The sequence below is a fragment of the Varanus komodoensis genome, unplaced genomic scaffold (assembly GCF_004798865.1).
Source record: "Varanus komodoensis strain SLA01 unplaced genomic scaffold, ASM479886v1 scaffold2, whole genome shotgun sequence".
Taxonomy (NCBI): domain Eukaryota; kingdom Metazoa; phylum Chordata; class Lepidosauria; order Squamata; family Varanidae; genus Varanus; species Varanus komodoensis.
In genome coordinates, this window is record NW_025335568.1 from 59,728,235 (window position 1) to 59,755,008 (window position 26,774).

At 39.1% G+C, this 26,774-nt stretch overlaps 1 long non-coding RNA gene across 8 annotated transcripts in view; it reads left to right on the forward strand.

Annotated features, from left to right (window-relative positions):
* The first annotated feature begins 275 nt into the window (after positions 1-275).
* Positions 276-26,774, forward strand: part of LOC123023099 — a 189,157-nt gene continuing 162,658 nt past the window's right edge. For all 8 annotated transcript variants that reach the window (XR_006414632.1, XR_006414638.1, XR_006414633.1 and 5 more), the window contains exon 1: positions 276-456. This is a non-coding gene — a long non-coding RNA (uncharacterized LOC123023099). The remainder of the gene's footprint in view (positions 457-26,774) is intronic.

Here is a 26,774-nt window from a genome sequence, read left to right on the forward strand (position 1 = left end):
CCATAGTCATTATTCAATGTGAATTACAGCTGTTTCCATCAGATGGAATAGATTGGAGAGCAGGAAGTCTTTATTTAAACAGAAAATATTTCCTGTGGTATGGACTAAAAAGTCTCCTTCCTGGAAGAATCTGAGATACAGAGATCCTGAGAAGTTGGCTAGTCATACTCTGAAATATGAAAAGAATGTAAAGGGAGGAAGTGGTGGTTGGTGAGTCAGCATGAGTAATCTGGTTACAGTGTACATGAAGACTGAGTTGCGTTTTTTCTCTCCTCTTAATCATTTCATGAATTATTTTTTAATGGAGGGAAATAACTTACATTATGTCTTTGCTGGTAATAGTTCTTTTAAACCCTTATTTAATAAAACACTTACCATCTCTACATCACAGTTTATATTCCTGGGGACACCTTCTTACAAAGACCATAGACTGAAGAAAGGAAAAGAAATTCAATGGTAAGCATGTTCCTTTTCTTTCTTTTTGCAGGTTGTGTTGCTTAAGCATTTACTGGACTTTAAGGTTCAGCTGCTTTTCCCACTTGTCCAGTTTCTCACATAGGCAGAGTGGTGTTCTGCTGTGTATCAGGTTTTTGTAGTTGAATGCTAAATGTTTCACTTTTTAAAATTGTTATGTTTTAGAGTGATGCCAAGTTGAGAAGAGATTTGCAGGCAAACTCTATGTTGCAGACAGACTGAACACTGAGCACAAGTGGTATAGAGAACTGTGCTCCCCAGCTCTCCTGGGAAAATTAGTTCAGAATGCAGTGCTGTCTGTTGCAGTCTTGGTACAGCTCTCAGCTATAGTTCAATGTCCCTGATTTTCAAAGGGTTCTCCTTAAAACCCATGTGGATAGTTTTCTTTCCAACATTTACACTATAAACAGAAATCCCGTTACTGTTGAGATAGCCTTCCTGGCTGAATCATTTCCTTTAGTTTATAATATACAAGATTTGAATAACTTGCTCCAATTCTGTTGGGTGTCTCTTCCTTTATGAGAACTTTATGAAACTTAACACTGGTCAATTCAGATGAAGGGTAACAATTCAAATCATCTTTCAGATGAATCCAATTACTTTGCTACAGGTTTCTTTCACATTGTGTATATGCCAAGAGGATACTGACCAGGGTTGGGTTTTTTTAAATGTTAATTTATAAGTCAAATAATGGTCAAATGTTTTTAAATGCCCAGCTTTATCAGAATAACAAATTAATTGCTATTGCACAGTAACAGTTAACAAATAGGGTGCCATTATATGTATGTTTGCACAGAAAAAAGAGTCTTACAGCTCCCAGCAGTGTTGGCTGGGGAATGCTGGGAGTTGTATAGCATTTTTTCTGTCTATACATGCAAAGGACTGCCCTTTAATTGTATAAAAGTTGTTAAATTTCTAGACCCAAACCCAGTCCTGTACAGGGGCTTTACAGAATCTCATGCTGGATCTTATGAATTGGGGTGCTGCCTAGTTCCTCTAGCAAGCAGCACTGAATCTTGGGTGGTCCTAAACATAAACCTTTGCTTCTGTTTGGATATGTCTGCAGTTCTAATAGGTGACTAAGAAAAGAAGCATTGCTATACTTCAAGGTTAGCCCCCTGTCTGTTCAAGGTTACATGCAAGTGTCAAGAAAAAGTGAATGAAAGTATGCTGGGGTGTACAATCAAAAGAATATTTCCAGTTTATTCATATATGCAGAAAATGCATGCAGCATGTAGGTAGTCCCCAAAGGGACTACAAAGATGGCATTTGTACAGGATGCTTTTATTAACCTACTAGTGACGTACACAGTTTGGAGGAGGGGAGGATCATGTAGGCAGTTTGCTAGAGGCATATGAGAGGAAAAATTAAAGGATTGAATGGATCAAGAGAGACAACACAAAAGGAAAAAGATGTAAAAACTTTCTGAACAAGCATTTATTAGCATGTCTAAGGTATGTGCAGCCAACAAGGTTTGCAGCATGGTTTCCTGATCACACCTGTATCCCACCTTAAGTCTAAAGCTCTTCTTAGTAGGCTTTAAGCAGCCATATTATGGCAGAACTTTCTCTCATTTTGCCTGACACAAGTATCCTTCCCTGCTGCCCTTGCTAACAAATGACACAATTTATTTTTTGTAAAGTTGCCATCTACACAGTGGCATTTTTGCCTTCGTGGAATATTTGATTACAGTCCAATCATAAGTGGTCACTTTGCAGCTGAACCCAATTGTTCTACCAGCCTGTGCTGGTTTGTTCATGCATTGAGCACTACGAGTTTTGAAGTTTGTTTGGAGCATAGATGTCAGAGCCCTACCTACCCCTTTTGATTTTGTAATTAATCTCCCAATTAATCTCCCAATCTCCCAATTTTTTGGGGAGGACAGACATCTTCTTCCTCAGTTACCAGCAAACAAAACCTATCAGTTAGAGACTTCTGAAAAGGCTGCAATATGTAGTTTTATTAGTTGGTTTCTCTCACTACCAGGGAAGTGTTATTCTACTGTCACTCGAAATCAGCTAGCCTTGGCCCAGTAGAAGTCCTGGTCAGGTGGCTCTCAAGCCACTGCTGATTGGTCCCTGTCCTTATAAAACAGCAAGTTTTGCCAAACACAAACACTTAGTGTTCCAAGAAAGAATTTTTCAGGGTGCGTCATTCCCAGAATAGCTTCCTCCATGAACATAATTTAATTGTAAGAAAGTCTGATTTCTACTGCAAATGAGAAAGCTTCAGCTACAGGTGGCCCAACAATGAAGTGTGTGTGTGTATGTGTGGAGGGGGGTCCTATATGGAAATAGCCTTGTAGGAAAATTCTTATGTCATTATGCAAGCATGGATTTTTCAGTGCTGTATTTTATGAAATTTTTAACGTGTGTGTATGAAGGGATGTTTGTAGGGGCAAACTGGTGGGAGGGGAGAGCCTAATGGTTCCTCTGCCCATCAGGTTTTCCTTGCCAGGCCTTTTTAGTCCATTCTCCCCTCCCCTAGCTGAGCTGTGGGCTGAGAAGCAAAAGAGCAAATTGCCTTCAGCTTGAGTGGAATTAGTGCATGTGGAAAAAGCCAAGGTCTTCCTTCTCCTCCCAGCCAACCAATTCTTTTCTGCAGATGTCCCTCCAACCCACAGTACATTTATGTTATCTTGCTAAGTGCCAACTTGGGAACATATGTTTTGCTGAGTTAACATAGCTTTGAATTTCTTCTCTGTGCTCAGTTGTGTTTGTGCAAGAACTGGTCATTTCAAATGGGAGAAATATCCACATGGCTTCAGTGTTCATAAGGGACTTCACCCACATTTGCAAAACTTTAAGGACCAACTAGAAAGGATATCTGTCATACAGTTTGCCTCTGGGTGGTTGATTTCCTAATGTCATAAAGGACAATGGTGATGGTAGAGAGCAAGCCAAGCCAGGATTGTGACATACTACGGTCCCAGTCAGAACTGTACCTCTCCACATATTGCCTACCCATGTTAACAGAAAGCTTGTATTAATGACAGTCAGAGGAAAGAGCCCCATTTAAATTGGAAGATTCATGGAGTTTCAAATCTATAAAATAGAAGTTAGATCTTCTATGGAATTTCTGTGTAAATGAGCCTAAGGAAAGTCTCTTTACCAGAAAATTACATTAATAGTGTATTCTTACAGCCAGTAACAGTTGGCTTATCTTCTTTGGTACTCCCCAAACCCCATCTTATCTTATTTGCAGTTGGTATTACTGTTTCATAGGCTAGAATTGTAAGATATAGTTGTTCTTCTTAGTAAGCAGAGGAATGGTTGAGAATTCATTGCACTCTCCCAGGTGCAGGATACAGTTTTGTTAGCTATCAGTTTTTTACAGTCTGATTTTTAATGTTTCATTTTTACATTGTTATATTTTAGCTTTATTATCATACCTAGTTGAGAACAAACTTGCAGGCAAACTGTGTGTCGAATACAGATTGAACATAAGACAGCCAAGTCTTGTAAGCAGAATCAAAATATTGGATCTGACACTTGTGCAATTGGTAGAAGCTTTGTGCTAGTGAAATAACATCACTGGATACAATTCTTGGTCTGCCACAGTCCACAGCTGCCAGATACAAAGAACCATGTTGCTTGACAAAACTTCAGTCTTTAGTTTCCTGCTGTAACTACATAGTAAATGAATGAACAAGATTTTTTTGTAACTACAGAAATGTATGGCCTTACCCCCAAGAGAGAGTCTAAAAACTACAATGTCATTGTAGGTGAAAGCAGAATTTGAAGGTGTTGGTTAGCAAACTATTACTCATCGTTTTGGTGTTTTTCTCTACTGGAATTCCTGTGTGTGCACGTGTTTCAAGTGGTTGTAGCTTACAGTAAATGAAACTGGGTTGATAGTGTTAACATTTACACGGTGAGACTTTTGGGGGAGTCATGTGAATATTGGTGAACTCTTGATGCCCTAACAGGGGAAGAGTGTTACGCTGTCGCCCACGTATAGTCACTCTAGTGTATCAGCATTCTGGATTAAAATGAGTAAGCAGTATGTGCTTTAAAATTACCTTGTTGCTGATAAGAAGAGATTAAAACAGCATCCATCAAACAGAAAAAGTGCCTTCTTGTTGTTCTGGCTGATACTTTCATTTTGGGTTTTTGTTTTAATAGCTCAATATAAAATAAAGTAAATGTTATAGTGGCATGACCAGAATGTAACCTGTGCCAAATTTCTTTAAAGAAAGGGGGACAATTTAAAACAGAATGGATTGATTTCTGTTTTAAAACAGTGATTTTAAACCACAGTTAGATAAAAGAAAAGTCAATTTAAATAGTTGATTTAGATCGAGTTTCCTATTTATATTTCTTTGTATTGGCAAATCTGACCACTAAATCAGGAGGGAATATGTTGTATTATTTAATTTGGGCATGTCCAGTAGTTTTTCTCCAGCAGAACAGACATCAGTGGCGGATCAAATTTCTCATCTCTCCTACAGCCTCCGGAGCAGGCCTGAGGGACATGTGCCGGGTTTCAGTGGGAAGAAAAGAAACTTCCACTGTATCAATGTTTTGTTGGAGTTAAGCCCTAGGTAACAGGCCTTTTACTAATTTAGAATATGCTCTGACAAGTGTATGAAGTGATAATAGGACTTTTAAGTTTTATATCATATAGGCAGTCAAATAGTTATTCTCTACATTAAGCAAATATGTCTTTTTGTTTGTTCAGTAGAATTCCTATTCCATGCAGAAATATTTCCTTGCAAGATGGTTCTAATTTCCAATCGTAAGCTAAAAGGTTACATTCAGTTGGCTGAAGATTTTTTGTTAAAACTCAAAAAATTTGTGGACAAGTTCACACATCCCACTTAAGCCATGCTGAGAATAAGCCACAGGCAGGTGCCTTGTTCATTGCTCCGGATGGATGATTATCCACTCAGTGGCTTCCTGTGACTTGTTTCTCCTTCAGCTTCTTAGTTCTCCTGACCATTACCAGCATGTATCCCAGGGGCCTTTGCGGCCTTGTTTCCTCATTCCTTGTGTCATCATCCTTTCTGAAATTGGTCCACTAAGGTTGCCTTCCCACAGGGGAAAGTTCCCCACCCCTGCAGAGAGATTTACATTCTGAGCATTTATGAATGTGCCCTCACCATTTTTGAGTGGGCGTGTTGTGCAGGACCACAAGATTGCTTGGGCCTCTTGGCAGAGGAAGAACCCTCACTGCTGTTAGGCTTACCAGGTAGGTGGTAGGCCCTTGTAGATGGTGAGCAGCCTGGCAGTGGCTGGTGCTGACAGGAACACCAGCCAGGCCCACCCTAGACTCACTGCACCTCCATATTAATTTTCCCGCAATAGATTGGTATACGTACGAGTGCTGTTGCACTGGGGGGAATTAAAATGGCATGGAGGATGGGTCCAGCCATGTGGACTTGGTACCCGTGCAGGTGTCACCCCTTCTGGTGCTGTTATCGAGCTGCTCTATTGTACAAGTAGACTGGTAGCAAGCAACCTGGCAGCGGTGCTAGCACAAGTGTAAGGACCCCACAGCTGGACCCACCTCTGCTGTCACTTGAATTTTCCCATACTGCAGTGCTATGTGCAGGGATACCCTGTGCAGGTATGAAATAATAACAAGTAACAGCATGTTATCCATGCACTCCTTTTAGTACCAGGTAATTATATATAAAATTAAGGGAGGCATTAGCAGCCAGAAAACTATCTGGTTTGGTGGCACTGGATCTGGCTGGGGAACATGCACCTCATCTGTGGTGAGAATGTGTGAGCTGCTCATACCAGTTTCACAGTGGAGATATATGAGCCCTTAGTTTCAACACTGCAGAAAAGTGTGAAGACAGAGAATGCACACCACTTGCACTTCCTGTTCCTGTTGTGAAATATAAGATCAAAAGCTACTCATCATCCAGAAAACAGAAAAACAGTTTCTTACATTGATATTTGGCTTGAAATAAATTCCTGAAATCTGGAATTTATGGTGGTTTTGTATTGGCCTTATGAAAGGGCCAATATCGAAAAATATTTCACATCCATGAATAATTTTTCCCTTTGTCTGTTTTGCTGATAAGTATATCCCTGTTTCGTTCTTGTTCATATGCTTTAAGAAAATATATATTATTCAGGATTCCACAGGGAGGATGTTCTTAGATTTCACAATCTTTGATATTTATGCTGAGATCATGTAATACAGATTCTTTCTGGAAGGAGCCCCTTCATTACTGTCAGATTGCCTAAGAGATGTGAAAGCTTGGATGACTTGCAATTGTTAATAAACAAAAAGACTTTTAAAAAGGAGAAATAATTGTTTTGATTTACTATGACACTCCATTTAACATTTTCAGCTGGACTTGAAAATGTTCTGCTTGTCAAATTGCAACCACATCAAAGTTGTAAATGTGGAAAAGTTGGGTAAACTTTTTGGCAGCTACCTTTCATTCTGGCACTGAATTGCAGGCAATTGCAGGCAAAATGTTTTCACCACAAAGGAATATAATTTAACATAGCACATTAACTTTTGTTTGTGCCTTTATACTTCTTTGTTCAGCCTGGCTTTTCACTTTGTTATATAGTTTGCTAAATACACTTTTAAACTCCTCCCACATTTAAAAGGTGTGGCAGTGATTTGAGTTTCTTTAATATGAATACAACAGGACCCTCATATCCATGGGGATAGGTTCTAAGCCCCTCAGCAGATGCATGAAACAGCTGATAATAGCAAACACTGTATACTGTACATATACATTTCTTTTTTCACAATTTCACAGATAGAAGATTCATTCTTGCCATACATCCTGGCAAACTCTGCATATGATTTTTTTTCTTTTCTTATTAAATCAAGAATGTTCCTTTAAAAGAAGCACTTGATGACTTCTTTTTTGTACTGATGTCAAACATGGTTAAGTGAAAACATGGTAAATGAACCAGTAGATATGGGGGTCCTGCTGTATAAGGGTATATTTCAAACTTGGGCAAATAGTGACCCTTCATGGTAGAAGCTTTTGAGAATGCAGTGGGGTAAATCTTAAGGGTCTGGTTCCTGGAGACCTACTTCTTTAAAAAAAATAAATTTATATTATAGAATAGAACACTATACATCTAGGAATACATCATAAAGAATAAAAAGGAACAACCCCAAATACATACATAACATGCGTGAGCGCACGCGCGCACACAGAGCAAACAACTAGTGTACCCCTCCACCAGGACCATGGCTACATAGTAATTATTTCCTCCTTCCTTCCTTCTTCTAAATTTCTCCTCATTCAGGAATACCACTTTCCATGCAGAATTGCACAGAGTCATCTGAAAGTTTTAAACCCTTTTCTTTATGTGTTCAGTAAACAAGCACTATATATCATTTAAATTATTCCTATTTGTCAGTCTTTGGAGACTTACTTCTTTTACGTCTTTAGACCATTTGTCCATGAATAGTCCACGCTGATGTGTAGTATCTCTCCAGGGTTTTAGACAGAAACCCTTTCCAGTTCTATCTAGAGATTATCAGGGAATGAACCTGGGATGCTTTGCATGCAGAAAATGAACACTGCTACTGTGTTATGACCTTTCTCATACATTGCACACTGTCGGGTAGCTACGTGTAGTGGAGGACAGGATCTCTGTACGTTTGCGAACTGCAAAGCGACAAGTGCAGCTTGTGAGATAGGCATGACCAGTGTTTTTTTCTGTAAGAAAAAAGGTGCCAGAAGTCACATCGTGTTAATCTTTTATTTAAAAAAATTATATATTCAGTTCTTAACATAAATTTAATTTATTGTATTTAAGGCAAATGTTCATAGTAAATTCCAAAGTTTTGTCCAATTCTCGTCCAACAAATCTTCTTGACTCCTTTCCTTGCTGTTCGTATTTATATGTTCTGTTGTTGTGTATGTCAATATTCTGGCCTTTTTATTAGCAGGATGGGTGGTTGAGAAGTAATTAGTAATTTTTTTATTTTTAAATTTGGGGTCACACTTTTACACTAAAAATTAAAAAAAGATTTTCAATTCACCAACTTTTTTTAAAATAAAGAAATTATTTACCTTTCGCATGTAGTCAGTCACTGTACACACACCCACACACGTCAGTTGTGTAATGAAACATAATGGTCGCTGCCCGCAGTAAGCACTTGGCGCACAACCACATGACCAATCACAAGCCGAGCAGTGCCACAAGCCGAGCGGCACCATCACAACCAGCGCAGAGGAAGTACGCATGCATCGGACTTGACATACAAGCAGCCTGCATGCACCATTTTAATGATTTTGCTGCCAACCTGCTACTCTCGACAGGGCGATTCAAATCCATGTGAACCAAACATCAAATTTTCAAGTAACTTTTAAAACTTGGGAAATCCATCAAAAAATGGTGCCAGAACTCTGTTCCGGTGCGTTCTATGACAAAAAAAGCACTGGGCATGACAAAGTTGTACCTACTGAAATGTCCTCCTCTGCACATCTTCTTATTAGTTTCCTATTAGCTCAACCCTAAGAGCAGGTGACTATCTTGAGGCAACTATCTCTCTCATTGAAACAGGGACTACAAACCTGAATGCCTCCCTTAGCAGTACATTTTGGAAACAGGGAAGTCTGGGGATCTTTCTTTATATCCAGAAATGGTGCTAGATCAGTCTACTTGTCTCTTCTGACTTCTAAGTCAGGAGAAATAGACTGTCAGCTAGAAGTGCCTGTAGCTCCTTCCTTGCAGAGATGGTACAAAGCCAATACCTGAACTGGAGGGCTCCAGAATACTGGTTCAAGCCCTACTCCATCTGCTTGGTTCATATCTTCTTGGGAAATCCAAGCATACACATTTAAACAAAGGTTTACTTGCCTTAAGGTTTATGTAGTTTAGGATAGACTTTGTTGTTCTAAGAATTCAGGCTTGCTGCTTTGTGTCCTCACCACCCCATACTGTTTCCTTTACTTTGAATTGAGTACTAAATCCACACTCTTGTCCTCCACAGACTAAACTCCTAGGAAACTATGTGTACTTTCTGTCTGTATCTTGGTATTGTGCATGATATAGAGCAGTGTTAGCGAATGTATAACCTTCCAGATGTTGCTGAATTGCAGCTTCCATCAACCCTAGCAGCTTAGCCAATAGTGATGGAAGTTGGAAGGTGAAGTCCAACAATTCATTTATTTAAAAAAAAAAATCTAGATCTTCTTCCTAGAAAAAGCAATCAAGGTGGTCTACAGACCTATAATAATTAGTAAAATAATAATGAGCTGAGATTTGCAAAGAATATCAGGAGCAACAAAAAGGTCTTCTATCAACATGTAAATAGCAAGAAGAAGGGGAGACAGGTAGTGGGACCGCTTAATAAGGAGGAAGGGGATTCAGTGACTGATGTGAGGGAACAGGCACAGATGCTAAATGACTATTTTGCCTCTGTGTTCTCCCCAAAGCAGGATGGGAGAGATCTGCATGGGGGATAAGATGAGGCAGGGGACTTAGGGGCACAGATTAGAGTCACTGCTCTAGAAGTCAAGGAGCTCCTCAGGGCACTGGACATTACGAAGGCACTGGGTCCTAATGGGTTACACCCAAGAGCACTTTGGGAGTTGACAGGGGTCCTCTCGCGCCTGCTGGCTTCCATTTTTAAGGCTTTATGGAGAACAGGTGAGGTTCCAGAGGACTGGAGGGTGGCATCAGTGGTCCCAATTTTCAAAAAGGGTAGTAATGGGGACATGGGGAATTACAGACCAGTTAGCTTATGTCCATTAGAGGAAAGACAATGGAAAGGCTCATAATAGTGAGCGATCTAGTAACCCTAGATAGAGAAGGGAGGTTGGCGGCCATGCAACACGGCTTCCACAAAACAGGTCCTGCCAGATGAACCTTGTGGAATTCTATGACAAGGTTTTGAGGTGGCTAGGTGGAGGGGATGCGGTGGATGTGATTTACCTAGATTTCAGCAAGGCCTTTGACAAATTGCCACATGGTGTCCTGGTTGAGAAACTGAGGAGTTTTGACATAGACCAATGCAATGTCCGATGGAATAGGGCATGGATCAACATGGTTGAAAGCTGAGGAGTAACCATTAGTGGGGAATCATAGGGATGGTGGTAAGTGATAAGCGGGGTCCCCTAGGGCTCTGTCTTGGAACTGATCCTGTTTGATCTTTTCATCAATGACATGGAAGAATGGGTGACCAGTCTGCTGATCAAATTCACAGATGATACTAAAACGGCAGTGGCCACAACTGAGGAACAGGTACTCCAGATCCAGAAGGATCTAGACAGACTATGGAAGTGGGTGGGGGAAAACAGGATGGTGTTCCATGTGGATGTGCAAGGTCTTGCACTTGGGGAATAGGAATGGGTGTCATAAGTACAGGTTAGAGGACAAGTGGCTGGAGAGCAATACTTGTGAAAGGGATCTCAGGGTATTGGTTGACTGCAGGCTAAACATGAGTCAGCAGTGTGATGTGGCAGGCAACAGGGTGAATGCCACCCTTGGTTGCATAGCCAGAAGCATAGCTTCTAGACTGAGAGAGGTATTACTACCACTCTATAGGACTCTGATGCTCCCACAGCTGGAGTATTGTGTTCAGTTCTGGGCTTCACATTACAGGAAGGATATAGCCAGATTAGAGCGAGTGAGGCGTAGGGCCACAAGGATGGTGGCCAGACTGCAGGGAAAGCTGTATGAGGCGAGACTGAGGAAACTGGGTCTTTTCAGCCTGGAGAAGAGGAGACTCTGAGGGGATCTGTTGATGACATACTCGTACAGGTATATGAGGGGGTGTCACACGGAGGTGGGTAGAGACCTGTTCTTCCTTGCAGAGAAAGGCAGAACACATTCCAACAGAGCCAAGCTCAAGGAACCAAGGTTCAATTTGGATGCCAAGAAGTACTTCCTGACAGTTAGGACCCCTAGAGTATGGAATGGGCTTCACGGGAAGTGGTTGAAGCCCCATCAATGAGGGTGTTCAAGGATAGGCACATGGTAGGAATGTCATGAGCAGAGCCAGCTGGAACTGGGGGTCAGACTAGATGGACTGGGAGGCCCCTTCTGACTCACTCAGTTTCTATATTTTAATGTTTCTAATAATTACTACCATCAACAAATAAAAATAACAAAGCTTAATGCCCTTAAATCATAACACCAATTCAGACTTTAAAAGGTTTTGACCCCTTTCCTGAGTATAGAAGGGATTATAACTCCAGCAAGAGTAGATTCCAAAGTCTGGGAACAAAGGAGAAAGGCCTTTCCTAGATGCCCAAAAATGAGACTCTGTAAGCAAGAATATCTTGAAAAGGGCCTCTTGAAAAAGCACATCCCTCTGGTAACCCAGCCCGAAGTTTCTTTGAACATTAGATTTTAATACCAACACCCCGAATTGAGCCAGGAGAACAACTGGCAAGCAGTACTGATCTTTCACTGCCTTTGCCATCTGACCCACCCCAGAGTTTAAGTCCAGGTAAATCTGAGTGACTTTATCTTCAAAATAATTAGGCAAATTTGTCACAGTGACCTTCTGATTTCTGGTCCTGTTCTCTTTTGACCACATATTCCCCATCCCTGCAATTGGAATTTGATATTCAGTAGTTGTCCCAATTTCTGGATCTAAGCTTGAAGATAGAATATATCCTGATGAGGTGAAAGTGGTCCAAATACACAGATGCACACTTTTGTTTCTGTGGATTTTTTTGTGGATTTTATTAAATAATAGAAAAAATTGCTGAATATGTTTTCTACAAGCAATAGTAGGATGAGTGTAAACAGCATGAACAATGATTGCCATTTGGTCCCCGCCCCCCCGCCCTTTAATTTGTTTTTAGTTTGAAAGGAAAACAACTATACGAAACAGAACAAGCTGAAATAAGCGAACTTGCCAAGGGAATTCGATACAGATTCAACCTGTACAATAAGCCATTAGAATCTATCCATCGATACTCCATAAAATGTAATGCAAAAGAAATCCTTAATCTATACAACAACAGATCCTCCAATCACTTCAGATCCTCCACAGCTTTCCCTATCTTTTTTAAACTCATCATATTCACTTATCATGCTGCACATTCCTCTAACAATCTAATAAACAGCATACTCCACCAGTCCATTTCTCTATTCTTCAGTTGTTGAGGGCTTTGGTGAGCTCCATCCAAAACCAGCTACAATTCTAACTCTAACATTTCCCTGAAAGTCTCTCTGACACTAAAAGACTCATGAAAAACTGCTTTGATTCTCTTAAAATAAAAATTCATTGCATTAATATTGTTAATCTTTCTTTCTCTAAAACTCAGTCTGAGGAGCTCAGACAACTATCTCTTTTCAGATCTGTTATCAACTTTCCAGCATCCAGTTCAGATTTCCTTCTTGTATTAATTCTTCTCTTCTTCTCTGCTCCTTCACACTTCCACCTCTCACATTTCTTCATACCAATAAGTAAACTACAATTTGACAGTATAGCTTAAAGCAGGAGAGTTAGGGGAGAGTCAAGACAGACAGACAGACAGACAGAAAATATGTGCAGGGGTTGGTGGGGGTGAGACCAAGAAAAAGGACAAAAGTGGATAAAGCTAGTTAATCAGCTTTCTAGCAATGTTAAAATTATTAGTCTAGTTCTATCTCTATTAAAATATTAGTTTGTATTAGTTAAGAAGAGGCATTGTATGAGTATCAACTTTGCCTCTTGTCAGGAGCACTGTAGTTGCATTGTAGATGCCACAGAGAGGTTGGAATAAATGACCTCTAAGACCCCCTTCCATCTTCTACTATTTCACTACCATTGCTCTAGCTGCTTTTGCTCCTCTTTCTTATGGCTACCATTTGCCTGCTTGGCAGGCAGAGAACCCATGAACAAGGAGGCAGTGGAATCTAATGCTTCTCTTTCCCACCACCATTGTCTGGACACCAGACAAGTGAACAGGCAGGTAAAGGAGTGACTCCTGGGGGCTCCTGTCAGTGGACCCCTACTGGGAGTCTGGGTTCATGGCAGGAGCCTCGCCATGCCTATCCTGGATGCCAGCCCTGCTCGGAGTGAACCTGGGAATAAAGTGGGACTTACTTCTGAGTAAGCATGCCCAGGTTGCAGTGCAATTGCACATGCACTTATGGGAATGAACTTCTAGGATAGTACTCCACAGTTTCTAATATATTAATTTGGGAATGAGTCCTATTGAACCCAGTGAGATTAATTTCTGAGCACTGCATCTTAATAAATTGTATGATTCCTATACTAAACAAAGAGTGTCAACTGCATCTCTTAAAAGCAATAATAGTTTTGCTGCTGACTTAAGCTCATGAAATCCAAGGAAGTTTTTCAGTTCATGGAATTGCTTCTGTCAGAGGAACAAGAAAGCAGTTCTCCCTGCAGCTCCTATACCCTCTCAACACGTCTTCTGGGGAGCTGGAAGATCCTTCCAAGCGATTCTTGGAGGGCTCATAAGTTATGGGATGGAGGGGGAAAGTGTGTGTGTGTGTGTGTGTGAGAGAGAGAGGGGGGGGGAGAGAGAGAGAGAGAGAGAGAGAATGTATACAGGCATGCAAGAGGATATCCTCTTAATATATGACTTAAGTATTGCATTTCAGTATTAGTAAAATGAATTGCATAATATTGCAGCAAGAAAGTATATATGCATTTGTGCGTATTTTAAGAGGAGCTACCGGCTGTGTATATGGCTTAAATGTGATCACAACCACTGTCTTTTTTATGGCCTTGAAATAGCAATCATATGGCTTGTCTTGTTGTAGGCTTAAGGCACATATAAACAGGAAGTTTAAGGAACAGTTTGTCTACAGTTGTCATGAAAATCATCTGGTACTTGGAGAGCTAAACCTCTGATACTTCTTTGTCTTAGCAGAAACAGTTCCAGCCAAAGTCTGTAGGGGGTGTTATTAATAAAGGAATCACATTAAAGGCACTGCTTGCTTTTTAAGATCTTTTACACTTTGGGTTATCAGTTTGAAGCGTCCTTGTGTCTTAATGTATATTGATTGTGCACTGCAGGTCTAGTGGAACAGTTTGTATCTACATGAAATTTTAAAATTTCATTTCAAGTTTATGATTTCAGAGGGATTGCTAAGATCTTCATAGCTTTGTTTGAAATAGACATGCTGGTGTGTTTTCAACAGCAAACAACCTGAGAAATAGACAGTGTCAAGAGTGTTGGTATCTGGTATGCTGGCACAAAGGCTTGTCAACATACTGACTTGTCAACATACTGATCGTCTGCCCAAAGCACAAAGATAGTGACTCACAGTGCTTAACTCAGAGAAAAATTCTAATATCGTGCAATTCCATGCAATAGATTCTATGTGATATAGACCCATTTGGCAGAGAACTAAATCTTCACTGTTAAAGACATTTCTTGCAAAATATCTGTTTGTTCTCAATATTCTTTAGCTCATTCAGCAGTGTCTTAATTCATCTGTATTTTTGCTGCAGCCAAGTTATGCTGGGGTTCTTTTGTTTGCTCATCTGAATAAATGACTGTATATTTCATGTTATATTGTAGGACTGTTAGTGGGTCTAGGGCAGTGGTGGCGAACCGGGCACGCAGAGCCCTCTCTTTCGGCACACAAGCCAAATTGCCCCAGCAGCAGAGCATCAGATAACAGTGCACATAGGGGCAATGCACATGCTCAGAAAGGAGTAGCGGCTCCAGGCAATGATGTCAGGAGCCAAGACTCATTAGCCACGACTCATCCAAGCTTTTGCATGGCCAGTCAGTTTGCTGCAATTTGCTTGGACTGGCTGTGAGTTGTTTTTTCTAAACTAAATCCTCAGTATTCAGGTTTTATTGCCGTGTTGGCACTTTATGATAAATAAGTGCATTTGGGATGCAGTTTGGTCACTTGGTCTCCAAAAGGTTCACCATCACTGGTTTAGGATAGGGGTCCTCAAACTTTTTCAACAGGACGCCAGTTGAAAGGTGGCGGCCGTGGGCGCAGGCCGGTGAGGTGGGGGTGCTCGCGGGTGTGGGTGGTGAGGCGGCGGCAAGGCAGTGGCAGGCATGCGCAGCGAGGCGGTGGCTCGCTCGCTCGCAGATACCGAGTGAGTCCAAAATGACCTCCGAGTGAGGAAGCTGCCGCGCATGCACGGCGAGGCAGCAGCAAGCAGTGCGAGGCAGGCGGCGAGGTGGGTGGCGGCGGGCATTCACGTGTTGAGTTCAAAACCTCTGAGGTGGGCCGGATAAATGGGCATAGCGGGCTGCATTCAGCCCGCGGGCCGTAGTTTGAGGACCCATGGTCTAGGGTATTGTTAATAATTTCATATATTAATGAATGAAATTCTTTGGATAATTTATTCTTTGCAGTGAATGTTACTGTTATGTTGGATGTTACTGTCATAGATCCACTTTGAGTGCAGTAATTGTAGAAAAAAGATATATAGATGACCTGAAACGATAACCTCGTGGACATTTTAAAATCATATTAATTTGATGCCAGGGTCCAACAAACCATTTGAAATCCTAGCGGGAAATCAGATTAATAACTGATTTCAAAGTTATACCAATTTTAATACTGGTATCACATTTTAAAAATTACAGAAACTAGTGGGCCCCCTCTAGGAATAGAATGCTGGGCTAGATGGGCCTTTGTCAGGTCCAGTGGGGCTCTTACGCTCTTTTTGAGGTCCACTGACCTTACAATATTACCTAACATCATTTATTAGGCTGTCAGGAATCCATACAAGAGAAAAAAAAGAGATACATAGGTATTACGCATTCATAAGAGAGGAGAAACCAAAAGAAACAAAATACAAAAATGCCTGAATTAAATACTGAACACATAGTAAAATATCTGAAGAAGCCTAGTGTAACCCAATAACTTATAGGACTCCCTCTGCTCCAAAATTATTGCAAATAAGAAACCAGTCTTACAAACTAGCAGTAGGAGAATGTTCTTTGTCAAGATAAAGGAGGATGTAGGCTAGAATCTATTCCAGGGTGCAAAAGCCCCCCAATAAGAGGGGCATGAACAGGAATGTTATTTTTTAAAAAAGGAAAAGTAGCCAGAGCTCCAGAAGAACAGGGTAATATGGAGAACATAGCTCACTGTCATTTGTATTACAAAGCCAGGAAGATGCTTGAAGACGGCAACTCAACATGACTTCTGTTTTTATGATCCATCTGTATGCAGACTGGGCTCCATTCATGCTAATGTTCCTGAATTCCTCTCTATAATTAAAGGAATTGTAGTGTAGCAGACAGATGTTTCTGAGAGGTGCTAACCATTAGCAGAGTACCATAAAATATCAGCTTTATCATGAGATTTTGACCTTGCAATTATCTAGCCTCCTAAGCTGTATAAACAGAACATTAATGCAGGGCGGCACCTACAGTGTCTGGTACTGCATGTTTGTCAGTGCTAGAACTCCAAGACCTTGTGTTCCTTAAGCAGTCCGAGGTTTTTCTGAGGACAAGGTTCAGTCGAAGGCTTTGGAACCCTGGAGGGCCCGGGTTAATTGGCGCAAATATTTTCAGTTCTTTGCTCTCCCCATCCCTCCACACCCCTATGGAAATGAGTTAAGGAAAACAGGGAGAATGAGGGACAGTTCCACAAAACTCTTAAGTAGCTTTAGGCAAGGTATGATCTCTCAGGGCTAATGAAACTGAACAGCCTATTTATAGGGATTGCAGTGATAAAGTATTCAGAGTGCTTTAAAACCTGCAAGCACTGTTTAAACATTAACTATTATTACAATTATTATTTATTAATTCATGTTAGGAACCATGAAACAGGGGGAGTAATCTTTGGGACACAGAATGGTAGGCCAAAAACCACACAGATGCCCATGCATGCTCACTGTCTGATCTCATTCCATTCTGTGCTTGTGAATCTCCTGCAATCTCCCCTTGTTTTTCCTGGTGTCTTTCATATTACAAAATGCAGTGGAAAGCAAGTGTGTGTGAAAAAAACTTGTGTTTCCATTGTCCACTGAGTAGTTATATTGTGCAAAAGTGTGAGGGGAAAGTCACAAACTTACTCTCCGTGTTAAGTGGAAGTCACAAACTTACCCTCCTTGTTAAAAGGCTTTTGAGTAGGAGTCTGAAATTCTCCATTTGAGGAGAAAAGACCAAATTCTGCAAGAAAGCAGGACCCCTTAACAGAAGGGTAGTATAAGATACTACTTTATCTTTTGGCCTAAGGCAGCACAGTTATATTAGCTCTTGTTGCAAAACGGAGGCATATTTACACAACAGTGAAGAGCCTGGCATAGCAACAGGCTTCCTGAAGAACATATTTGCCTTGAGCATCCTGTATGAAAAGGCATCTAATAAATAGAATCAATTAAACAAATAATATTCTTGTACATGTCTTGAAGGCATGTGTTGCAATATTCGGCAGGAAGGTCTGGTTTGTCTGCCTGAGTTCCTTTCATGAATCACAACAGCAGGACAATGCAGGACGATTTTCAGCTGCTGTGGTTAGGAAAGGCTTTCGTTATCTCTCTTTCCCTAGGAGTGTTTTCACTGACCCTTTTTTTAACCCATGCACATTGCAAAACGCTGTGAGAGTAAAGCTTTTTTTACAGACCAATTTCATTTGTTTTTTATTTCCTTCTGTTTTGTTTTGTATGAACATGATTATTTTCTGCATGTGAAGTGTCAGACTCCTAGCCACATCTAATATGTTGAAGGAATCAGATGCTACAACAATACGAGTTTATGGGTGTATAATGCTTCCTCATTTCAACCAGGACAATAAAAATGTGAATTTCTATAGGCTGGATACCATAAAAGCTCCCCATAGACATAGCTATTTGTTTGACTCTCTTCCAAACTGAATAAAGGTCTGTTTTTTAAAAATATTTATTTGCTATATTTTCTACTTCTGAAGTTGTCCTATTTTGATTTTAACCTACTGTTTTACTTTGCATATTGTCAGAAACTTTTGCTATTAGAAAGTGGATGAATGAATAACCTCATGGCATTGGAATATAGCAAAAGAAACTTCTCAAAAATAGTCCAAGTCCCTTCTCTGATTTTCCAGTTTGTTTTAAAAATGTGCCAATCAATAGTTTGTTGCCCTTTTTTGCTTATACATAGATAAGGGAAAACATGCAAAGAAGAGGCTTCCGCCAATGGGGATGGGGCAGCATAGAAGCTTGCTAAATAAATAAATAAATAAATAATCCATCCAGTTTCTGAGTAGAACGTAAACTATCTCCTTTCCAGAGTTCTGCCAGTAAGTCCCAGTATCCTAGGAAAACAACCAGACACTTGCACAATTGTCTATTACCTAGTACAGTTAAAATGCATTTTTTCAAGTTAATCAATTATGTTTGATTTAAGCATTCGGTTAAGATTTTGCCAAAATATGGTGATCCCCTCTCCCCCATCTTAATGTGAGGCCTCTACCAGTACAAATCATGTAATTACATGATTGCTACAATGCATGTGCACATACATACACACACACTGGTGAATGTATATACTCAGAGACCCCTTTTATGTAATGTGCAGCTTGAACCTGAAATTGTCCTGTTGTCACTGTAATGGTCCCATATAAAATCCTGGCAAAAGTTACAAAAATGTATTTTTTCTTGAAGCACAACTTACAGACAGAATATATATTTAAAGTAAAAATTTTGACACCCATTTTTAACAACAGTATTTATATTATTAAAGCACAGTTTATTGTACTAGCCAAAAATCATGACAAGTGCATCAAATAAGTACACATATACAACAGAGTAGCAAAGTTTTAAACATCATAGTATTATTTAATATCAAACAAAGGTTCTGGTTTTTTCTTCTTTCAAATTTGACAGGAGGTCCATTGAAAATATTAGAAAAATGGTCACACTTAAATAGCATATGGAATATTGGGTGCAATAATAATTACTGCTCATGTATATCTTTTCTTGTCATAGCTAGCAATTTATTAACAACATGCACCTCTTTTTATAATTAAATAGCTCTGAGGTTTATTATAATGTACATTTTCCATTGTATATTTAATATTGTACCAGACCACTATTTTCTGTTAAGTTGCATTAAAATAACTTTTTGCAGCAGCTTTTGTATTGAGCTTTTGTATCATTATTTATTGTTTTTGTTTATTTCATTTCTATATTGCCTAATAGCCAAAACTCTCTGGGTGGTTCACAACATTCATAAAAACACCAAAACCATAATACAATAAAAACAGCATAGATATTCCAATATACTAAATTTAAAACAGATTAAAAACCATTCAAGCAGCTAAGGGTACATTCCTATGCAAGTTTAGGCAGAAAAAGGGCATCCCAGAGGGAAGGCCGGGAATTATAGACTTGTTTCCTTTGTAAACTTGAATATAATTGTGCCGTAATATAGTTTTTCCAGTACAATTACACCAATATAAAGCCCCAATATGTTATTAAATACCATTGAATACATCAGACAAAGGGCAACCTTAACCCTGCACTAAAATGATAGTATAATTAGCACCCAGCAAACCAAATTGTTTCGTGGGATCATATTTTGACCACTGTTATTAAAACTGTTTCATGGGGTTTGGAATACAGTAGGTGTGAGGACATACATCAGATGCATTTTTAGAAGTGTGTCACATTCTAAGAAGTATCCAGTCATTTTGCTTAACAGTTTTGAAACAAAAACTATCAAGTCAATTCTGGAAAGGCCCTACTGCAACATTTCTGAACTCAATTGCCTGGGCATACTTGGAGATTCCAACTCCACCTTTACATTTGTGAAAGGGAGCATCACTTTATAATTTTTACAGCAATTATCCCAAATATTTATTTTATTTATTACAGGCATTTATATCCTGTTCTATCGCCAAGTGCTCAGGATGGCTTACAAACTATAAAGTATAATATAAACTATAAAAGTACAATATAAAACCTCAATTATTAAAACAGTATAAAACACATCATGAACTTGAGAAAAAGGAGGAAAAAATAGAAAGTGCCACTGTGAAGGGAAGATCCTAAAACATCTAAAACCATTGGTTATTAAAATAATGATTGAATAAAAAGGTCTTTACCTGGCACCAGAAAGAGTATAACGTATTCAAATAAAATATGAATTTTGCCCAAAATGTGTATTACCATTATTATTGCAATCATCATCATCATCATCATCATCATCATCATCAGGAGTTTTACAATTCACCAGACATTTGAACTCATCAAGAGTTTTAAAATCCAGTACATAGTTGTAAAGATTCTAGGTTTGTTTTTCTTTACTTGATGTGGGGGAGTAACTGCTTGTAGATGTTAAATCACTGATCCTGTTAACAAAAAAATGCTTTGTACATCCCTTATGCTACAGCAGAACACCCAGTAATTGTCATGAGTTCATGCCTCTAAAGCCTTCTGTGTACCCTTGTCACAGACATACAAAATTTCACAGTGACTCAAAAACAGGCTTATGGTAACCAGAAGCTTGAACCCTGAACATATGAGAATATTTCTGTAAGACTGTTTATTGATGTGTTTTATTTATATCCTGCTGTATTCCAATTTTCAAAGGCTGTGGGCAGTCTACATAAATATTTAAAAAGACACATTAGAAAATAAAATTAAAAACTAATAACACACTCATTGCCTTGCTGGTGTTCTGGTGTTCTTGCTAAAAGATGTGTGTGTGAGGTTGGGAGGAGAAGGTTCTTTCCAGTAACACTTCTTCCTTTTGCTCTTAATTAGTGTGAGGTTGTTCGTAGGCCTATAAATGCTTACTCAGAAGTAAGTCTCATTATTTTCAATGGAGCTTACAGACAGGTGAGTGAGTGTGTATATGAGCATGATAATGCACAATAATGCTCAATAATTTGCTTATTCAGTGTGGGATGAAAAAGGTGCATATTTGTGACGGTTCCATAGGAAAAAGGAAGGTTACTGGAAGGACCTCTGTCCTATAGTCTTGGCAGACAGTTGGTTTGCAATGAGGTGGGTATTTGAATAGTCCACAGAGCTGGCTAAAATAATTTGTGGCTACTCTCTGGTCTCATCTGTATCATATTCTCCCAAATATTAAAAACATTTGTATCACCCTTGTAAAACATGTAACCACTATATAGTTAGGAAGAGGCCTGCTGCCTTTAAACCAATTGGTTACTATCCATTAGGGAAAGGGTCATAAAGAAATGGCAAAGGTTTTGTGAATAGCTCTCCAGCATTTACAGTCCTGCTTATCTTTGTCGGACTAATGCACATATGCCTATTACGTAGTTCTACATGGTGTATACACAGATATATAGTTGACCTGCATGATCTGCGCTTTATAGACGGGACTGCTGTCTACACGTAGCCTAGGCTGCTGTTTTAGCACTAGGCCATCCCACACAACTGTTAAACTGCCATATGTACCCTACAATTAATTAAAATTTTACGCCAAGAAAATTCTTCCAGGTGCTCAAATTCTACACCAAAAAAAAAAGCTGAAATCTGCAACTTGTAAATGTAAATGATGCAAGTCAGAGAAACTGCTTTATCTACTATTATTTAACACAATTTGTTTTTGTGATTATTTTTACATGATTTCTTCTTGGTTTGGTAAACATGGTAAAGAGAAAGGAGGCACTGAATTCCCCGCCACTTCTCAACCACTGGAAATCTTATTCAGCCACCTTTCTGGCTTCTGAGGTTTTAACAGGCATTGACACACACTTTCAATTATATATTAACTTAGCCACAAGGTCTAGAAAGTAGCTTTTTAAAAAAATGAAAGTGGAGATTGTCAAGGAACAAACGTTAGCACTTTTCTGTGCTCCTATGGAATTGTGACATGGAAACAGCCCTGAATGGAAAAGTTTTGATGAGTGTAGTGGTTGCTCTTTTGGTTTCAGAGAAACCATGCAGGACCATGCAGAAGCGTAAAAAGAAGAATGTATGAAAAGTTCCCTTAAATATCAGTAAATGAGAAAACAAATCCCTTCTCTCTTCCTCACTCTCTTTAGGAATGACTTCCTCCTCCCACACATACAATCCGACTGTCTGTCTGAAGAATCTTGGGGTTTTTAGACACAAAAGTCACACAGAATATGAGAGGCAGGCTGATTTTGCCAGTTGTAGCATCTGAGAGTTAATAGAACTGGCTCTGAGAACAATGTGTGATTAGCAATGTGTGATTAGCAAAGCATTGATAGGGTCCCCGAGTACAAAAGATTGCTTAAGTGATATAGCTTAAAGTAAATCCTGCAATGATGGGTATGCATTTAATATTTTCTGTCAATGATATCTGACCATGGTCTCTTTTCCCTTTCCTCTGCTTAGCAAAAAATTGCCTCAGATGTGTGGAGATGGGCAGTTGAAGGGTAACTGTTGTGTATCATTCTTTATAAGGACAGTAGTTTTGTCATTATCATCGTGGTCTGAGAACAAAGCCATTTTTTCCTTTGCTCATGTCTGAATGTGTAGATTGTCGCTTACACAGAAATAAGTCAGTGACATCAGTGACATTTACACGATCACTTGCATTATTCTGAGGCAGCTGGACGCCACAGGCAAAAATACTAATTTGGGAGCATGTGAGAGGTAGATGAGTTGAGGGCTAATATATCTCGGAACTCCTAAGTGAGGTGACTTGTAATGCAAACTTGCACACATTCTGACACATCAGTTGCCATGTCTCATTTTAGGAAGTTAATTACTTCATTATGATGGCTTTAAATTAAGTTCATTTGGGATTTAATTTTTAACTTTTGCCTCAGTGACCCCAACCTCCCAGAATCCCTTGTAAACAGAAGCAGGAAGAGACTGATGACCAGGTTGTCAGCAGCATGCTTAAGCCTACCCGATTAAGCTCTTTGTCTTTTCCTGCCCTTGCCACTCTGCCCTAGTTTTCAAGATCCTCTGAATCCTGCCATCATTGTTGCTGTCGTCATCATCATAGAAGTCATGTGAGGCCCCTAACCCATCACTTACTTGTATTTGACTCCAAATCGACTCTGGTCCACAAAAATCCTTGAAATTGGATCTATTTTGTCATCTTCCTCCAAGTATGTAAAATAAAATGGAGTTTAATGGCATTATCAATATCTTACCTTGCCAGTGGCCTCTGCTATTCCTGGAGATGCCCCTTTTGGTTTGCAGCATTTCTGTTCCTGAAATGGCTTCATCATGCCAACAAAAAACTCAAGAATATCCTCAGAGTTATCTCTAGCAACAGCTATATTGTTTGCATAATAAACTTGTTAACAAAGCTGCAGAACCTCTTCTTAGCATGATTCTATTGTTCAGGGAGAAGTTAACCAAGCTGTTGAAATCACTATTCATCTTGGCTTGTCTTCTACAATGAACATCCTTCCCCATCTTGTTTTGAGAATTAGCATTATTGAAGGATCTAAGGGGTTAAAAATAAACTATGTAATGTGCATAATGGGTTTTTTAAAATAATGCAATAATGGTGCCAAGTCACTTACGTTTCCTTTATGATCTTGAAATTACTATATACTGGACCTGGTTTTACTGAACTGAGCTTTACTGAATTGTTATGTTTGGTGATTTAAGGGCACATTATGATGTTTTGTATTGACTTAGTACTGTGAGCTCCTTTGAACATCCTGGTGAGAAGACTGGTCCTAAACTTACAAAAACTGATGATGAAGAGGAGGATGATATGCAGGCTTCTAATAGAAATGCTACTGTGAACTTCGCACTACTTGTGGAAGGGGCTGCAATAATGCAAACATAAATCTTGGTATTTAAATCAAGTGAATTTTTATGTGGGAGATATGCCGCCTCTTTGTGGAGGCAACACATTTATCATTGTATAATTTGCTACTACATAAATCATAAGACATTTTAGGAAAAGTCAACCAGCCCCCAAACTCACTAGCTTTAATTAGTAGAATATATTAAAACACCTCCGAAATGCAATGTTAATCAGCTGCGTATGAAACCATATGAAGATCAGCATTCACTTCTTCAAAGGGTTAGTGTTAAGCAGAAACTTAGCAATTGCAGTAGATGACAGAATGGGGTTTCTAGAGATCCCCTGTGGATTGCAGTGCAGGAAGAAGAAAAACCTAAAGGTTGTACTTTTACTCAAATCTCACATAAATTGTCATATTCTTCCACGAAGGATTGCCAAAACACAGGTAAAAGGAAATGAATATGTTTTGAATCAATTAGAATTCAGTGAGAACACAAGAGGGAATGTGTTAGCAAGCATTCCAGGATCTTTCCTGTAGATGACAAAATTGCTCATAAAAGAAAGTCACATCCTCAAAATGGCAGCAACTCAAGGACAGTAATATTCACTAGTCCTCATGCTGAAGATGCTTTCCTTTAATTCCTTAGGGTGCAATTCTGTATTTTTTGAAATAATTTTTTTTGCATCTCCTAGATTCCCCAGCCAGGCTTTTTATCTAAATATGTATAGGACTGTGTCTTTACTGTTCATTTGCCTCCCAAGTTCAACTAATTTCCACACAAACCTCCTCATCTTATTTCAGTATTCTTTTGAGTAAGTCTTCAGAATGAGGGAGTTATTTAGTCAGTTTAGAGTGCAGCACAGGTCAGAAGTGTGTGTGTGAGAGTGTGTGTAAGACAGAGGATAGATTGGTGTTTTAGGTAGGTGGAAAAGCTGTTTGTGTAAATGAGTGGGTATACGTGAGAAGTTGCAAACCATTTTCTTTCCTTATGATAACTTCAGTTATTACTTGGTTAGATTAACTAACCAATTAATTGGGAACAGACAGTTAAACAGTGTGTAATTTTTAATCCAAACACTTAATCATGTAACTGCCTTTTTAAAAGCATATTCTAGTAATCCCATTTTGTGTGTGCAAATGCTTCCTTCTTTTCTGATGGCCAAACAATTAATGCAAATAAGCAGGTTCAGCACACAACCCATCCTATCTGGATTGGGGCTGTGCTGGGGCAAATGGTTAAGATCTCTGGACCTCCAAACCAGGGTCTCAAACCAGATCAAGTTCCTAGCACCTGCAACTTACTCTTTTTGAAGCTATTGCTAATTGCATGAATGACATCTCAGCTAGTTTGCTTTCAGTAGTCTCCATACTTCTTATCAGTCAATTGTTTGGAAATTAGAAATGTGTCACAGAATATGCTTCTCAAATCTTTTGGATTTGCAGTCACCAAGGATATCTTCACAGGTGCAGCATAAAGTTTATTTTCTCTCTGTGAGTTGCTCCTACTCTAGAAGAGATGTGTGCTTGTAAAAGGGACACTACATGCATTTATAGTGGCATGCCTCTTCTTACAGCATACATGAATAAAGCAACTGCAGGCCCACTTTTTGCTGATGTGATATCGTAGGCAAGAGGAGAGCTTCTAAAAATATTATCTATTTATCTTTCCAAATGTGTGTGCCAGAAACATCTTCAATATTGTCCAATATTGCATATGTCTTTTGTTTATGTGCACAGATAAATACATCTTGTTTAAAAAACAGGTAACAATATTACATCTAACATAATCAGACCTGTACACCACTCTGCATTGGTCAGCTGCAATTTTCAATAAAGTTTCTCCAGTCTTTCTCTCTTGAGAGAGATTATATTTAGAAATGACTATCTCAAAATATATATTTAAATTCAACTTTTTGAACAGATTTTTAAAAAACTCAGTTTGCTGAAACACATGAGAAACTGAAAAATATCAGAAATAAGGACATTTGTTCATTTCAAGGGGCAGCTGCCTGGAATGTCTGCTACATAACTCTTGTAGTGCTAAATGGGAACATGTTGGTACGCTAAAGACTTGGTCCGGCTATTCTCTCATAGAGTGAGGTAATACTTCCAGTGCCCCAGATTAGGTGAAGGCTGCTTCTCAACTTGCTTTTTTCAGGGGGAGAGGTACGTGTATGCTCATTACGCTTTGAACTATTTGTGAGTTCAAATAATTATGATGACTTTACTTCTATCTATGTCCACATATATATGTGTTCCTCCTTCATATTCCCTCATAAATAGACTGCAAAAATATAGAAAAACTCAAAGTTTTTTCAAGTATAGTTGTGCTGGGTCACTCTGCTCTGGGTCATCAACAAATGTAACTGAAGTTCCCAATAAATGTGTGGATGTTGGTAAATTCAGATTTAAAACAACAACAACAATTTAAATTTAAGAAAAAGGACCCTGAGTGAGAGGAGTGAGACAACATCAATTGGACATATTGTGGGTATGCTATTTAATGTAGTTTTGAGTGATTTTCATGATAAGAAATCCGTAACTGGACAGATAAACAGGAGCATTCATACAATAAAGTGAACATCACACATTGCATTTCTGTTATTTGGAGGTATTTATTTATTTATTTAAACATTTCTATGCCGCCCCATCGCAACAAAGCCTCGGGGTGGCTCACAACACATAAATACTAAAATTATACAATAAATAATACAATAAATAACACTCCCCAGTGCATTCTCTGCTTTAAAAAAACCCTAGTTAATAAATAATTAA